The 17,176-nt window shown below is 40.3% G+C and overlaps 1 long non-coding RNA gene across 1 annotated transcript in view; it reads right to left on the reverse strand.

Annotated features, from left to right (window-relative positions):
* LOC101679452 overlaps positions 1 to 16,713 on the reverse strand; it is a 28,283-nt gene extending 11,570 nt beyond the window's left edge. The window contains exons 1-3 of the long non-coding RNA XR_006607086.1: positions 16,575 to 16,713; positions 15,751 to 16,086; positions 9,239 to 9,336 (exon numbers count right to left, since the gene is read on the reverse strand). This is a non-coding gene — a long non-coding RNA (uncharacterized LOC101679452). The remainder of the gene's footprint in view (positions 1 to 9,238; positions 9,337 to 15,750; positions 16,087 to 16,574) is intronic.
* Positions 16,714 to 17,176: the final 463 nt, after the last annotated feature.

A 17,176-nucleotide genomic window follows, 5' to 3' on the forward strand; every position in this document is an offset into this window, starting at 1 on the left:
TCCCAGTTAATTCTCACCCAACTCTACGAGGTAGGCTCCATTACCCCTGGTTTACTGATGAGATACTGAGAGGAGCTCTACTCTTGGACACCTGCCAGTCTTGCATTAGGAATTATTGGGTTCAATTAAGTTTCATTTTTAAACAGATTCTTATGTATGCCTGTGCACAGGAGAATAATATCTATTGCTTTCTAAAAATGTATCTGAAACACACTAGGTAAGGGAAAGCCTTTATATAAGGCAGCCATCTGAGCTGTTTATCTGGTCTGTCCACTCTATTTATGATAAAGTTTTACTGCCAGGGGGACCATCTAGCCTAGACACCTGCTAGATATGCATATCTAGCAAGAATGTTTAGCTAGACAGTGGACAAGGACAGCTTGAAGGTGGGAGTGAAATTCTCCCAAACAATTTATAAGTAAAGCATATAAGGTTAGTGACTGACAGAATGATATTGATAACGTGATCCAGCCCTGGGAGACCTATCAAGGACTTGCCTATAAATATGCCAAGTTAAAAAAAATAATAATAAACAAATAAACAAATATGCCAAGTTAGGGAGCACCCAAGACTCCGAATGAGATGGCTCAAATATATCCTCAAAGACAAAAATGGAATGTGATTTTTAATTTAGTATGAACAAGCCTGACTTTTTTTTTTGGTTTATTTTCTGAAGATACACTTTCTGAACAAAATGGGGAAATCAGGTATGAGAGAAATTGGACAGCTATGACCAAGACTTGGATCCCAGAACACTTATATCATTATCCACCATAAATTCACGTTTCTATACCCACCATTTATTAAGCGCTTATTGTATGTCAGGCAATTATACATACATTTCCCAAATAATCTTTTTTTAAGAAGTCTTTAAAGCAAGTTATTATTTCCACTTTGCTGGGGGAAGAGAGGACTTGTGTAGGTCAGACAGTATACGGCAGAGCCAGGATTCAAACACTAGTGTGTTTCATTCTAAACACATACTTCAAAGCACCGTCTTGTTGTATACGTCAGTCATTCATTAGTTATAATGATGTGAGTCTAACCCTTGGAAGTGGACAGTCGTGACACAGCATCAAAATCGAGTTTCTGAATCTAAGAAACATATTCTGGACCCCGTGAGTTCTCTATGAGCTACAATGACTAGCTCAAGAGATCTCTTGGCCGGCCACTGGTTGACCTTTTCTAGGGATGCCTTTATCTTCCTGTGTGCCATCATTCAAACTGAAGCAGGAACATTGTAAAGGTCATAAAATAATGATTTGAGAATGCTTGAATTTACATTCAAGTGGATGGGGAGTAAATTAGTATCAGCAAAAAGATACTGTAAGCAATTACAAATGGCATAAAGTGAGGATGTTAACTTCTATGTTTGTTTTCTAATTATTAAACAGACTCTGAAACTCTTATCCAGGGTTGTTTTTAGGAAGTGCCTTTATATTCTTCCTCCTTTGTCCTTTTTTTTCTTGTGGGTGCAGCTGTCATGGATTGAAATAATTTCCTTGCACTAGGGCCTTTAGGAATAATTGCAAAGAACACCCAGGCTCTCAAATTTTAGTGTGAGTTCTCCGAAGTTCACACTTCAAGGAAGGCCTTTATCACTTGTGCTGCTCAACTATGCTGCTTTCCAGGATCTGTTCAAAATCAGCATTTAAGAGGATGGCTTTCCTTCTGTGGCCCTGCTAAGTGACTGCCACCAGCATTAATACCGGCAAGCGACTTTGGTCTGCGAAGTATTGTAATTCTGCCATCTGTCTCTCCTACCTATGTTCTGCTGAGTGGGTACAGGGGCTGGATATTGGGAAGGCAGAGTTTATAATCTCCTGGGAAGAATGGTCTCCAGATTGGGATTAAAAAAAAAAAAAAAAAAAAAAAAAAAGACCTCTCCTCTCACCTTTCATCTCGAGGAAACATAGATTTTTCCTTCTATCTAATATAAACAGTAATCATCCTGTTAGGCTACAAGCATCAGGAAGCTGAACTATTTCAGATTTACTGGAATATAAATTACACACATGTGTGTCTCTCTATATTTGTAAGAGCGTAATTGTATTCTCTCTAAGACTTTAGTTGTCTGGGCAGCTCAGCGGGTTAATTCGGCCAAAGAAGCAGTTGTGGGGCTGGTATGATCAGTCCTTCTCAATGGGTTCCTTGGTCACAGAAGGTGTCCTATGCTTTGTTTCAGTTTCTGAAACAAAGTTTGGAGATTCAGATAAAACCCATTGGGGACCGCCTCCCCCCCAAAGCCAGGGTTGTTTTTTTTTTTTCCTGTAACACCAGTGCGTATCGTGAGGTCACATCCAGGGTGGGGGGACCGTAAACGTTTCTTCAGTGAATTCAAGTTATATGAGTAAATGCAGATATAAGAAATCACGGGTCTCACCGCTGGACTTAAAAAAAAAAAAAAGAAGAAGAAGAGAAGAGGATGTGTTGTGACTTTTAAACAGACTATTGACTTTTGCGGGGGTTCACGGCTCACACAGTGATTAGGAGTCTGAACCATAATTGTTCTTGTCATCCACACACGGGGCTATAGTCGATATCTTTTTATCATATACATTTTTAATCATGTATTAATAAACAAGAAGTTTGTATCTTATCGATGATTGGATTATATTATTGACTAACTCCACCATTCTACACATGGCTTCTGAAAACACCAACAAGGTCAAAACGTAAAGATCAGGTAAACTGCTTCAAAGACATAAAAATTAGACTTTTCTCTGACTCTTTGTGTGACGCTCGTGTGGAAGGATTCTAAGGAGAGCGGAGGAGTTTTGAAATTACTTCCTAATTGAACAAATGATTCAGTCCAGACTAAAGAGAATAATATAAATAAAAGGGAAACTGAAATCATATTTCATCTGAGAATACTGAAAGGGTTTTTGCTTTTCAAGCATTCTGGGTGAGATGGATTTGCCGCAGCAGAATTTGATCTGGGCTGCTTTAAGAATTCTCACTGAAGTTATAAGGAAGTAAGGCCTCTGGCAAACAGAAAATGTTTACTTCACCACTTGCCAAAAGGATTAGGAACTTCTCCTTCCAAGGCTGAGCTCTTCATATGATGATTCTCCCTCTCCCCAAACATCTTGTGGCTCTGTAATACCATCCTTCCCATCGACGAAGTTCACTCCCGGTGCAGGTTGCACAGACACTGGGAGTCTCAGACAAACTATGGGTAGAAAATCTCAACATGATTCAGTTCAGTTTGAACTGAAATCTCATATACAGCATATATGTTATCCATTCTTCTCTATTCTTCACTTTTCATTAAAACTTCAAGGGTAGAGGTGCCTGGGTGGCTCAGTGGGTTAAAGTCTCTGCCTTTGGCTCAGGTCATGATCCCAGAGTCCTGGGATCAAGCCCCGCATTGGGCTCTTGGCTCAGCAGGGAGCCTGCTTCCTCCTCTCTCTCTCTCTGCCTGCCTCTCTGCCTACTTGTGATCTCTGTCTGTCAAGTAAATAAATAAAATCTTAAACAAACCAAAACAAAACCTTGAAGGCGAACTTCACAATGGTTCTTCTATGATCTTAAACCACTGAGAAACTAAAGGAGACACATTGCCTGGGCCCCTCCTCAAATACCCCGACCCACCTACCCTGGACACATGTGGCCTGTGAACTTTGTCTTGTCTCTTCTAATCACATCCCCACTCCTTCCACTTGATCTTTCTTTTTCTAAAAATTCTCTTTAATTCCCCGCCCACCCCTGAAACTTGGATCTTCGGCTTTCCTTTTGAAGTCTGGTTGATTGTGCCCATGGCTCTTTCTTGGTTCCCATAATGTGCTCAGGTAATATAAGATGTTTACATTGGTTGGAAGCGAAGTGATTGGTATGTGGGACCTCTCTGTGCTGCTTTGCAACTTCTTTTGAGCCTGTAATTATTTCTCCCATCCAAGTACTAACCAGGCCCAACCCCGCTTAGCTTCCGAGATCAGACGAGCTCGGGCATGTTCAGGGTAGTATGGCTGTAGATGAGCCTGTAATTATTTCTAAATAAAAAAGATCTAAAAAAATAAATCAGACCTCCATGTGGTAAAAGCCAATCTTACCTACAGCTCATATTTGCATGTGAATACAAATATTTCTGTAGTCTCTGGGCATAATCCTATAACACATAATTATATTTTTGATGGGGAGGGGTTTCAGGCAGAGAGATTGTCTTTTTTTATTATAGGTGTTATCTCCTATTTTGCAGTTTTAACTACTTTCGGAGAGGAGATTTGGGGGCAGGATAGTAGAGTATGAGGGACAGGAGGACAAACAGACGTTAAGCAAAAGAATCAGAAAATTATTACCTTTGGGCTAGACTGGAAGAGCACAATTGAAAGCACAAATACCTTGAATGTTCACATAAAGTCAAGTCCTGTCTTTTCACAGTGAAATGTATTCAAATAGAATTAATACTCCTTTGGAGCTCTTCATTTGCATCCATTAAATATGATAATAATACCTTATGTATATAGTGATTTATACTTCTCAAAATTCACATTTTTATCTCTTTGGTCTTCATAAAAAATTCTGTGACACAGGCAAAGAGTGACTATTATTCTCATTTAAATATGACTGCAGAACAGAGATGATCAGCATACTTTCTTAGGAGAAGCTGATACTCGAACCTGTATTTTCCATTTCCTAGTCAGATGCTCTTCCTACTTTGCTATATATTATATACTTCCTACTTCACTATACACACACACACACACACACACACACACAAATACATACATATATATATATATATATATATATATATATATATACACTTCACTATGTATTAGAATAACCAGTCTGGACTTTCCATTTCAATCTACTTATAGAGCAAGAACCACAGAGGTTGTTTATTTCCCTTGGGAAAAAATAATTACTTTACATAGTAACAATATCCTGAAAAAAAAATACACATGCTGTGAATGTTACATAATGAACATTTTTCCTTTATCTGTCCCTTCCTGACTTTCTAAGTAAGAAACTCTCTGGAGTCTTCCTCTAAGCTTCCTCTTTCTGGTAACACTTTTTTTGACTCTCTTCTCCGCTGGTAGTCTCCTTTACCTTGATTTAATGTATAGGTAAGATTTTTTTTTTTTTAACTCATTTTAGAGAGAACGAGCATGGGGCCGAGGAGTGGAGGCGCGGAGGAAGAGGGAGAAGCAGACTTCCTGCCAAGTTCCAATGTGGGCTTGATCCCAGGACCCCAAGATCATGATCTGAGCTGAGGGCAGATGTTTAACCAACTGGTTTACCCAGATGCCCCTACCTTGGTTTAATGTAGGAATCAACTCTATCCTCAAGTCTGCAGCTTGTCTTTAAATTCTCTTAATAGTGTCTTTAGCAGAACAAGTTGATAAAACTCAATTTATCAATTTCTGTGTGTGCTTTTGGTGTCATGAACAAGAACTTTTGCCCAACCACAGGGCACCAAGATTTTGTGCTAGAAGTTTCATAATTTTGTAGTTAGATCTGTAGTGTGTTTTGAATTTGTTTCTGTACAAACTACAGAGTTTCAGTTGTGGCTCATTGGTTTGTCAATGCATGTCCTGTTGTTCTAATGCCATGTGTTGAAAGGAGTATGTTTTCTCCACTGCACTGCCTTTGCATCTTTGTCCAAATCAACGGGCCCTATTTGTGTGGGTCTGTGTCTGGGTTCCTGATCTTTTCCATTAATCTCTATCACTCTGTCAATACCCCAGTTGGCTTGACTTTTGTAGCTGTATTGTAATTCTAATCATCAGGAGGTATGATTCTTCTAACTTTATTCTTATTTTTCAGAATTCCTTTTGCTAGTTTTCATTCTTATAATTCTTTCTTTCCATATAATTTTAAAAGTAAGTTGTCCCTATGTAGAAAGAATCCTACTGGTATTTTGGTAAGAATGACATTAAACCCACAGATCAATTTGGGGGGAATTAATTTTTTTCCTATGTTGAGTCTTCAAACCCATGAACATGAGAGGTCTTTTCCTTTATTTAGTTTTTTATTTTTTATTTCTATTACCAGCTTCTTGTGCTTTTTATTTTAGCAACCCCTTCTATGTTTTTAGGTTTATACCTGAGTATTTCTTTTTTTTTTTTAAAGCTATTTTGAATGGTATCATTTTCAGTTTTAACGTCCAATTATTCATTGTTTGTATATAGAAATATGACTGATTTTGCACACTAACTTTGTAACCTACAACTTTATTGGTCTCAGTTATTGGTTCTAGGTTTTTAATAGATTATTTGGCCTTTTTTTTTTTCATAGACAATCATATTATCTGCAAATAGTTATATTTCTTCCTTTGCAATTTGTGCTTTTTTTTTTTTTTTTGCTTTATTCCACAAGGACAGAGAACCCAATCAATTTTGAATGTTCATTTTTTTTTTTTGTCCAACATAACATATACTTCCTGATCTCATAGGTCTTGAAGTTGTTTCTTACAGATTTCATCATATGAGATTTTTCTTTTTCTCCTTCAATAATAGTTTTCTTTTTATTTCTTTTTTTTTCAACCAGTGAGTCACCAGAGGAAACTAGTTAAAATTCCAAAATTCTTTAATAACTTTCGAAAATTCAAATGCCCCTACTTCCCATAAGTATTGAAGCCATGCTAAAATCCTCTCCAAAAAACACATATGATCCTGACAAGTCAAAAAAGTTCTAAAATTCCTATTTTTTGAGCAGTTTTCTAACAAAGAGTTTATCCTCTAGGAAGACTTAGATATTATAGATTTCTTATTTCAATTTCATTATAGATGAGACAGCTGCTAGGTCACAGAATACAGCGAGATAGGTTAAATTAATTGAGTCACCTTGCAAAGGAAGCAGAGTATGGGGAGACTACCATCAGGAGATGACTCACATCCTAGGTGGTTGATGTTAGGGAGTACAGAAAAAGCTTATGAGCCAGTCCCATAGTTAGGCAACTAGGATGGACTTAGATGCTAACCTCCAAACTATCAAAAAGCCAAAAGCACTCATTCTGTGTGATTGAAGTCAAGGTGGTTTACTGAGACAGAAAATGGGTTAGAGCAGTATATAAGCAGGAATATAATCAGTCTTCATAACTCCAGTGAACTGAGTAACTCCAGTGACAATACTGGATTCCAAGGTGTTGGGCAAAGCTCTTGCTTCCAAGTCAAAATGATCCTCAAATAGTGAAGTAGGACTTAGTGGAGAGTTGGGGGAGACCAGCGTTTTTCGTGGAAAGAGGCGGCACAAATAGGCTATGAGTCTCACAGACTGTGACACCACAAACCACGAATGAAAAGTTTCAATCATCTTCACTTTTTCCTCAGATTGGGCAGAGAAGTCATTTTCTTCCTATTTCAAAATCAATTTTTAAATTGGTGGTATTTAGGAGCACCTGGGTGACTCAGTCTGTTTGGTGTCTGCCTTCAGCTCAGGTCATGATCTCGGGGTCCTGGAATCGAGCCCTGAATCAGGCTCTCCACTAAGTGGGGAGTCTGCCTCTCTCTCTCACTCTCCCTCTGTGGGTGCACGCTCTCTCTCTCTCTTTCTCAAATAAATAAATAAATAAATATATTTCATATAAATAAATAAATAGGATGACTTTATATTTGAAGTAAGTTTTATTAGTTTCAAACACGCAGACTTATAGAACTAGCTCTCATCAAATGGACCAAAAATTTTAGCATTAAGTAGCTTCTGCATCAGAGTTTCCAGACAAGGGGTTTCTTCCATTATTAGCATTTCTACAAATACCTTCTTTCTTGAGAAAGAAAATTTAATTTATCACCCAGTAGGTTTATTTAATTTAATTTAATCACCCAGTAGGTATTTTGGAAACACACAGAGTGCTAATCTGTGGTAACAGATCTGGTATTTCATCTACCTGATTCCATTATTAGCTGCAGCCAAAGCATCATTTTGTACAGATTCTTGGACAGAAGAACTTTCAGATCATGAAAAAAACAATTCATTTCCTTTTTCTATCACATCATATTGGGTCATGGTGCAGTCATAATTGTGTTCTCATTTTACACAGGGGTGTAGACCTGCTAGGATATATAAGGATGCAATAACAGAGGCTGAGCAGAGAACCCATTCTAGTGCTTCCATAATTCTGCTCAGGTCTCCTTGTGCCATGGATCACTCATCTAGTGGTAGGGCATTAAAATACCTGATCACTAGCCACAGATTAGTTCTCTGTATCTTTTTCCAAAATACCTACTGGGTGATTAAACATTTTCCTTCCTCAAGAAAATAGTATTTCTAGAAAAGCCAAAAATATATCAAAATCCCTTTCTGAATTCGAGTCACCCACATCACTTGGTTTGGCTCTTCCAGCCTCCTAAAGGTCACCCGTGTGGTTATTTGCATTCATTGTGCCATCAACAAATATAAATTAAGCCACCTGCAAGAAAAAGGAACTTTAAATTTAGGCAATGGGCATAGACTGGGCCCCAAGGATCCATTTCCACTAAATGAGACTATAAAAACTAAACATGACCTAAGCATTCTTCTGCCCTCCAAAATAAGGCTCAAGATGACAGTAAAGCCAAGAAAATGTACTACTTAGAAGAAAGCAAAGGACGGGACAAATACGTACTCATCCCATCATTTCTTGGTACCACAAAGCACCGATAAAATACGGGTTTGGAAAAAACCACTGGTGGGATGCCTTCACTCTTCTACCATTCCTCAAATGGCATCGCTCTCAGAGATGCACACACACACGCGTGCACACACATTTTCACAGGAAAATATCATCTCTAAGATGTACTGGCAGTAAGCACAGCCCAAAAGACACAAAATAAGAGTGTCCAAAGGGTCATTACTTAGATATACTACAGCATGCGCGGCCCTTCCGTGGAGGTTCTTGGTGTGTAAATGTATACAGTGGAGACTCTTCACTGCTTCACTCTAGTAAATTCTTATGAAATAGTCTGTGGTGATCCCACTGGGTCAGCGGGGGCTGCACAGGGTTTGAATTAGCTGAAAACCCAGCTTGAGCGCAGTGGGGAGAAATAAAGCAGCCTCCAGAGCTGCTACTGTGTCATTTACTGCCTTTATTCTTTTGAGGAATCGGATGGGCTCTTTGTCATAATTGCTTTCTCTTAGAATTTTTGAGCAGCTTTGTGGCTTCCATTATATTAATTAACCACAAAAAGGAAAGTCCCCTGGATATTTTTCTATCATGGAACACTTAGATCAACTTGCTTAGTTCAAGACCAAACTAAAATTCTGTAAACCAACACTTCCTAAAGGAAGGTTGAGGGGAAAAGATTGTAATACTTACCTGTGTTGAGAAAATACTGTTTTAAACAAAGTTCAAGAGGTTGCTTTACTTGGAGGCTATGCAGTGCCAGTAACAGGCTAAGGTGCTTTAAGAATGTCCTAGAAGGAGACAAGGAGTCAGTATTTCCCGAAGTGGCTTGACCATACAATCTTTCTCTGTGGAGCAACTCGCTTGACAAGTATTTCCCAGAGCACAAGCGAATAAAACGTTGTTTCGAATGGTTGCAACAGAAACATCCTTAAAGCAGGGAGACCTTGTTGTTCCTTCTTGGAGCTGGCCCCAGGCAATTGGTGGCGGGAGGCACTGAATGTGACTTTGTTCCTTTTGTTTTCCACACAGTGAAAAGAGCTTGTATATCTGCTGCTCTGTTTGGCTTGCTGCTTCGGAGCATAGTAAATCACCCTGACCCAACCCACACACCCATCAGGGTACACAGTTTTGGGGATTCAAAAGACCAGCTAGTCCTTGGTTGATTGCAAAAAAGAAGCTGCAATGGGAATAGGTCCTAATATAAAGTTTTGCTGTAAGTAAGTCCTGAAAATGTGTACTATATTATTTTTGTTGTTGTTTTGGGGTTTTTTTGCTTATTGTGAGTGGGTTCATGTAAGAGACTTTACTCTGTATGTATATATCGGTCTGAGTAAACTCTTGGTAATAATTTTATCTGAGATACACTTATTATATTCTATACTGAAGAAATTCTTTTATTTCACAAGACCAATATAAAAATCTCACATGCATGGAATGAATGTGAATTGTGAATATCTATATTTATTCATGTGGAAATAAATACACATATATACTTATACATTGCAAATATTCTGAGATTAAAAACAATTCTTCACAGATCTATACCCCTGGGGCTAATAATAGAGTATATGTTAATGAAAAAATAAACAAAACAAAACAAAACAAAAAAACAAAAAACCCCACAATTCTTTCTCTACTTCCTCACCACAGTTAAAACAGTTAAAATGGTCATTTTGTATCAGGAAGCCTGCAAATTCAAAACATGACTTGTTTCGGGTCTGTTTGTTTTTTGTTTTTGTTTTTTTAAGTAAATTCAGTTGCTTGGCATTTTGTAGGTAATTTTAGAGATCTAAAATTTTACTTTTCAGGGTGCCTGGGTGGCAGCCTGAACATTCGAGTTACCTCTCCCATCATCTATCAAATGAGATACAAACAGTGCTCACAAGCCTTAAACATCTGCCTTTGGCTGAGGGCATGATCCCAGAGTCCTGGGATCAAGTCCCACGTTGGCCTCCTTGCTTTGTGGGGAGCCTGCTTCTCCCTCTCCTGCCTGCTGCTGCTTCTGCTTGTGCTCTTGCTTGCTCTCTCTTTCTCTTTCACTCTCTTTCTCTGTCAAGTAAATAAAAATCTAAATAAAATAAAATTTTACTTTTCAACCCATTAGTGTTTTTATTTTTTTTTTTTAAGTTTTTTTAGAAAGAGAGAGAGCGAGTGTGTGAGCAGGGGGAAGGGCAGGGGGAGCGGAGAGAGACTCTGCACCGAGCATGAAGCCCAATGCAGGGCTTGATCTCATGACCCTGAGATCATGACCTGAGCTGAAATCAAGATTCAGATGCTTAACCAACTGAGCCACCCAGGTGCCCATCTACCAGTGAGTCTTCTCTGACACACACACAGCCTGTGTCAACATTCCTTGTGCGTACCTCATGAATACAGATGGTAGCGGCTCTCTGTGTTGTAGGCAGATCCAAAGGAAGTGGTGTAAGAGGTCATTCTGTCAGCAGTTAGTACAGTTAAGTAAAAGGTTGACTAGCTTCGTTCCTACTCAATGAGTTGTTTTGTGTCTTCTAGTTTTAGCCTTAGTCTCTGTGCTTTGAGGAAGTACAAATGAATGTTTTAAGAACACCCCATAAGGACAAATCCGACTAATGCAAATTAACAGTGCTCACAAGATGCTGAATTGGAGGAGACATTTCCGGGGGAAGGAGGCCACCACCTCCGTATTTACCTCCCTTCCATTTCCTTCCTCTCGCAAAAAGTACCTTTTAATTAGACTTTAGGGAAGAAATTGAGGACAGGACTTAATGGGAAGATGGAAGGAGACACGTTTCAGTCTTTCACAAAGGGACAAAGCCTACCAAGTGGAAAACAAATGAACGCAAATAACAAACCAGAAGTTGGGCTCGAGTAAATCCCCCAAAATGACGATAGTTGGGTAATTCAAAGATGAGAAGCCTTCAAATATGGATTGACACTTTTGTATCTCATTTGGTAGATGATGGGAGACGTAACTTGAAGTTTCAGGATATAAGTACATACTCGATAGCTGTATTTATCTATAGGTAGATATACGCGTTATAGCTGGATATATTAAGCTATCCAGCATCCATGTATTTGTGCAGGTGACCGAGGGTAAATGAGGTCATAAGGGTGGGTTCTAATTCTGTAGGATTAGTGTCCTTACAAAAAGAGGAAGAGACATCAGATCTGTCTGTCTCTCTCTCTCTCTGTGTCTGTCTGTCTCTGTCTCCATGTGCACAGAGCGAGGAAGCCATGTAAAGACACAGTGGTGAGAAGGTAGCCATCTACATGCCAGGAAGCAAGCTCTCACCAGACACTAACACTGGAAATACCCTCATCTTGAACTTCTGGCCTACAGAACTGTAGGAAAAACACATTTCTGTGAAGCAACCCAGTTTGTGGTATTCCCCAGTGGCAACCTGAACAGACTAATATGACAACCATGACTATTTTATCCTTTTCCCTCCCTTTCTAGATCACTCCCTATTGGATCTGACCCCTCTCAGATAACCCCCGTGAGTTTTTAATACAGGAGGCAGAAAGATTAGTAACTGAAGTCTCCACTAAGAGCAGCAGAGCTTCCTTAATGCTTTCTACTGAAGAGACTGCCCATGGGCATTAGCGATGCTACCGTAAGAGCCAAGCAGCCATCTGAGCAATGGGGACATTTAGCATCCTCAGGGGTCAAGGAGAACATATCTTTTTGGAGCTCTTGAAACAGTACTTTTGCTACAGAAAGTACTTGAACATGAGCACTCAGCTAAAGGACATTACAAGCTGGATGGAACTTTTCTTAGGGTGTAAACATAAACTATACTATGGCCTTTTCTCCAGGTAAGTTTCTTTGAGGGAAATACAACACATTTGGGGTAAATCTATGGACAACCTTGATATATAATTGCTTCTAAAATGCAAGGTGGAAGCAAAAACCAACAGACCTGTTCCAATCCATGACTAACACTATTCCTTATCTTCCCGGGACAAAGACTTGGCTGGCTAATGACGACAGGGCAGCCTCTGGTCACATGTCACTCATGAGCCTATCCTGTGAACTGAAGCTACTTGGGCCCCACATTATTGAATGTAATCTGCCCTCTCTTGGCATTGACTATTTTTGTCCCAACCTTTAATAGTCTCACTAGTATGTCGTGAAGGACATCTGGGGCACAGAATCAACTTTAGCACCCTATTGGTGGAATGGACACATCACAAAACTGAATGCCCTTAAATTTATTGAGCAGAGTTTCAGAATATAGGTAAGGATGGGGGTGGGCGGGAATCAGCTACAAGACACTAGCAGCTATAAACACTATAAATACTGCGTATAAACCATGGGACAGACAAAAGTTAATACCCTTGGAAAGTCCAACAAAACTTGACCTTATAGTAATGGCAACCTTCCTTTAAAGAAAAAAAAAAAAAAAAAAAAAAAAAAAAAAAGATCCCAGGTATCTTTATGTCAGTATTTGCAAAAAGCAAATGCTTGATTTTATTTGAGGCTGGTCTCCTATAAAAGTAGCTTCTAATATCACTGGTTCCCCAATTACTGTCTCATCACTGCACACATGCCTGCGAACACAAACCCACATCCAGCCTCCTCCAGAGTTTGCTTCTCAACGTCTGGATATTTAAACAGCCATCCTCATCTTGAGACCTTCATAGCAAACACGTGCAAATTTTCACAACTATAACCCATATGCAAATACCCTTTTGACTCAGAGGAAATCAAAATTCAGTAAAGTCAAAATTCAGCAAAGCAACATAAGACATCAAGTGGGCCCCATCCCCGGTACCAGAGGAAATAGGAAACAGAGGATCGTGTAGACTTTTGTTAAAATGCAGATTCCAAGTTCCATGAACCCACATTTAGCAAGCTCTCCAGTTGAATATTATGCACATCGAAGCTCAAAAGCACTATTTAAAATGTGAACAGACATTCCCTCCGCCACACCAGGAAACAGGGAAGTGGCTTAATGCTTAGTGAACTACATTCGGTAAATGCTCACTGAACTGAATTCCTGACCTCTCGGGTCCCTTTGTGTCTATCTCTAAAAGTGATCATCTTTGAGAATCAGTCAACTTTTTTCTCCACTCTGACACCCTCACACCAGAACACAACTTCAAGCTTCTCAGAACAGGCTGGTCAGCACACCTGTTATAACTCCATAACTGTAGGAATCATGAGTCTGAAAAATGTAAAGAAAATGCTGCTTTCTTAGCCCCTTTCCTTATCCTCCTGCATTCTTTTTCCCAGCTCTAACCAGCACCAGAACAGTCATACCATCTTTCCTGGGTCTCCTAGCCAGAGCCACACAGAGAGAAGGAACAGTCCTAATAGTGTCCTGTTATTCAGCTATCCAGTGTTTTCCCCTTGGATGTTTACCCTTTGGCCCATATCTTTCTGACAAGGAAAGTGCAGCCCACAAAGTCAAAGCCTGGCTCTACCTGGCCTGGTCCCACCTGAGTTTACCCACAGGTGCGAGACCCGGCGTGCAGCTGTGAGACCCGGCGTGCAGCTGTTTCCTCACCTGACCTGCATCTCTCTCCTCTGCTCAAGGCTTGCTCTAGCCCCCTGGAGCTTGCCACCCCCAGGGGCACCTCTAAGCCAATGAGGGAGGGGAGTCCACGGACACACACTCCAACCGCTCCCCTCTCCTGCTGCTCATGTGAGACCTCGAGGCTTCTCAGTGGGTCCCACAGAGTCTGAACATCAGTTGTCCGCGGAGGCAACTTGCCATTTAATTGACCCTCTCTTGACATGTCTGTCTTCTCTCACTCACACGTGTTTCCCAGGATCACCTTCCAAATAAACCGCCTTTGCCCTTGACCTCATCTCAGGGTCTGCTTGGGGTGCCCCGAACTAAGACAAGTACCGTGCAAATCAGTCAGTTAATATCCCTGCTTATCAAAGGGGCCATCAGCTGGTTCCTAAGGGAATTTTGCTTTATGTAATATTTTTAACAAAATTTACATGATTTTGTAAATCCTACTACATAAATCTTTATCTCTGGCTTTGTTTAAGACATTGCTGTATTTATTCCTGTGGGACATCCTCCAGACCTACAAAAACAACAAGTCTAGTTTTCTCTGGTTTAGGATCTCTTCTTATTTCTCCTTGTTATCAGAGAAGGCATTTAGAGGAGCATTGAGAAGAAGCCATGAAAATCAGGCTGAATCTTAGAATGAGCCACATTGACAAGCTTTGACAATAAGTTTGTGGGTAGGGAGCAGGGAACTCAGTTAACCTCTCTGTTCTCTGGTACTTTAATTTGGCCAAAAGTGATAATCATCATATTTAGTGACCTCGCAGGTACCCTGAGTGTTAATGAGACAATGTGAGAAAATTATCAAATAAAAGCTATGGTAACGCTAGTCCTAGTTCTACTTATTTTGGGCTTCTCATTTATCTTCAAGGAAAGATTTGTTAAATGGAAAGACCTAGTACTACAGAGGATGGAAAAAATAAAAAACAAAAACAAACAATTATCAAAAACAACTTTAGCAAAGGAAATAGCAGTTTCACACAGTTACAGAGGGGACCCTGCTATATTCACTTCTGAATACCATCTCTTGATCATTTCCATCATGCTGTTTTGGGAACATAAATATAGCTTAATTTTGGAAATGTATATCCATTCCAATTTCCCCTTTCCTCAATTATTATGGTTAATGAAATAGATCTAAAATATCCTTAGCTATTTACGTATAGGAGGTGTTAAAAAGTATGCTAGAAGGAAGGAAGGAAAAAAATTTTCGCTTGTTTTACTTTTATAATATTAAAGCAGGGGTAAAGAGGTCAGGAACAATGGAAGAGAATCAGGAACGTGCCCTTAACTACTATGACGCTCAAAATCATTTCTCTCCACTCATCAGCCAAGTGGTATATTAACTTCACTGTGCCCAACACAGGGGAAGTCGGAGACATATAAAATATGACACCTTCCTTGAAACCGTTTAAAATCTAGTTGGAGAATCACAGCAAACAAATATACATACAGAAACATGAAATCATTACAAATGTTGAGCTACCAACTATCCATTATGGCTGTACACACAACGACATTCAGAGAAGGGAGAGGTCACTAGGGAATGATACAGTTAGAGAAGCCTCCTAAGAGCCATGGTCCCGGAATTGGGCTTTCTGGTGAACTGGCTTATCCCCATCCATTCCTCACATTAACCCTATGAGGTTAATCTCTTTTCGTAGATGAGGACACACTTGGGCAGATTAAGTCACTTACCAAGATCACACAGCCGAGGTCTATGTAACTGCAGAGGTCTCTCCTCCAAGCGGCACTAACTCCTCTGTAATGCCTGCGTTGTTGGAGGAACCGCATAGAAGCCAAAGCCGGCCTCTTCCAGTCTAGCTCCTGCTCCGGGTGAGTCTCCTTTTCCGGTCTAGCCCCTGCACCGGGTGACTGAGTCTCCTTTTCCGGTCTAGCCCCGGCACTGGGTGACTGAGTCTCCTCTTCCGGGCTAGCCCCTGCTCCGGGTGAGTCTCCTCTTCCGGGGTAGCGCGTGCTCCTGGTGTGTCTCCTTATCCATCATCCCCTCACTTGCTTCTGCTTCAGCTGCACCTTGTGGTTTAAGCAGGATTCCAGCAGGAAACACATGGTGCAGTTAAGAGAATGGACCTCAAAGTATCTTAATGAGGATCTATTTTCAGAAAAGTGGGCAATGAGGGGAACTCATGAAGCCAGGGAGTCACCCAGAAAATGGCAAGAGCAGGAAGCCATTACTATAGCCTGACTGAAGAGGCAAGAGGAAGAGAGGAGATAGGAAAGCCTGGAGAATGCCAGAACTAGGAAGGGGGTCAGGTTATTTGCAGCAGTAGCTCTCTACAGACAGTACTGAATCGACATGGGGTTAATGACGTTAATGCCCTAACCTCCCTCCCTGCCCGCCCTGGAATCTCCTTCTAGTGTCTTCCATTAGTGAAACTAGCCGAAGACAGAGAGCAAGGGAGTCCAAGTGATAAAGTCTGTAGACATCAACCTCCCAGACACAGAGAAGGGAGGACAGAGAATGGAACTTAGGGTCAAGAAGAGATAGAAAATCTTTTCACCTTTGTGAACACTGCTGCTGCCCACAACACCATCCATTGACGGGCTAACTCCTCCTCATCCTCTAAGACTTAGTTCAAGGATCACAGATCCTGGGAAGCAATGTATTACCCACCACCGGATTGGGGAGCCTCTCCTCTGCACTTTCAGCCTCTGTGCATACCTTTATGATTGCCCCTTTATGATGTTGAATGGACTCCAAGCGACAGAGAGGCATTAGGAGCTAAGGAAAATTGCTACCTCAATGCAACTAAATGTGCCCAAGGGAGCTGATAAAAGTGAGCACCGAGTGACAAGCACACATTTCCCAAATTGTAAATTGTGATTTAATTTTCAGCTTACAGAAAAGTTGCCCAAATAATAAGAGGAACTTCCATGTTCCCCTTTGGCCCAGATTCACCCATTACCCTTTTGCCCCATTTACATTATCCTTCTCTCTCTCTCTCTCTATGCATACACACGCACACACACACACAGGTAATTTTTCCTTTTATTATTTGAATTTTGGAATGATTGCCTTCTTTTGCCCATAAATACTTTAGTGTATATTTCCTAAAAACAGGAACATTCTCTTATATACTTAAAATACAAAAATCAGACTCGG

The sequence above is a fragment of the Mustela putorius genome, unplaced genomic scaffold, assembly GCF_011764305.1.
Source record: "Mustela putorius furo isolate JIRA1106 unplaced genomic scaffold, ASM1176430v1.1 tig00000508_pilon_pilon_pilon, whole genome shotgun sequence".
In the NCBI taxonomy this organism is placed as follows: domain Eukaryota; kingdom Metazoa; phylum Chordata; class Mammalia; order Carnivora; family Mustelidae; genus Mustela; species Mustela putorius.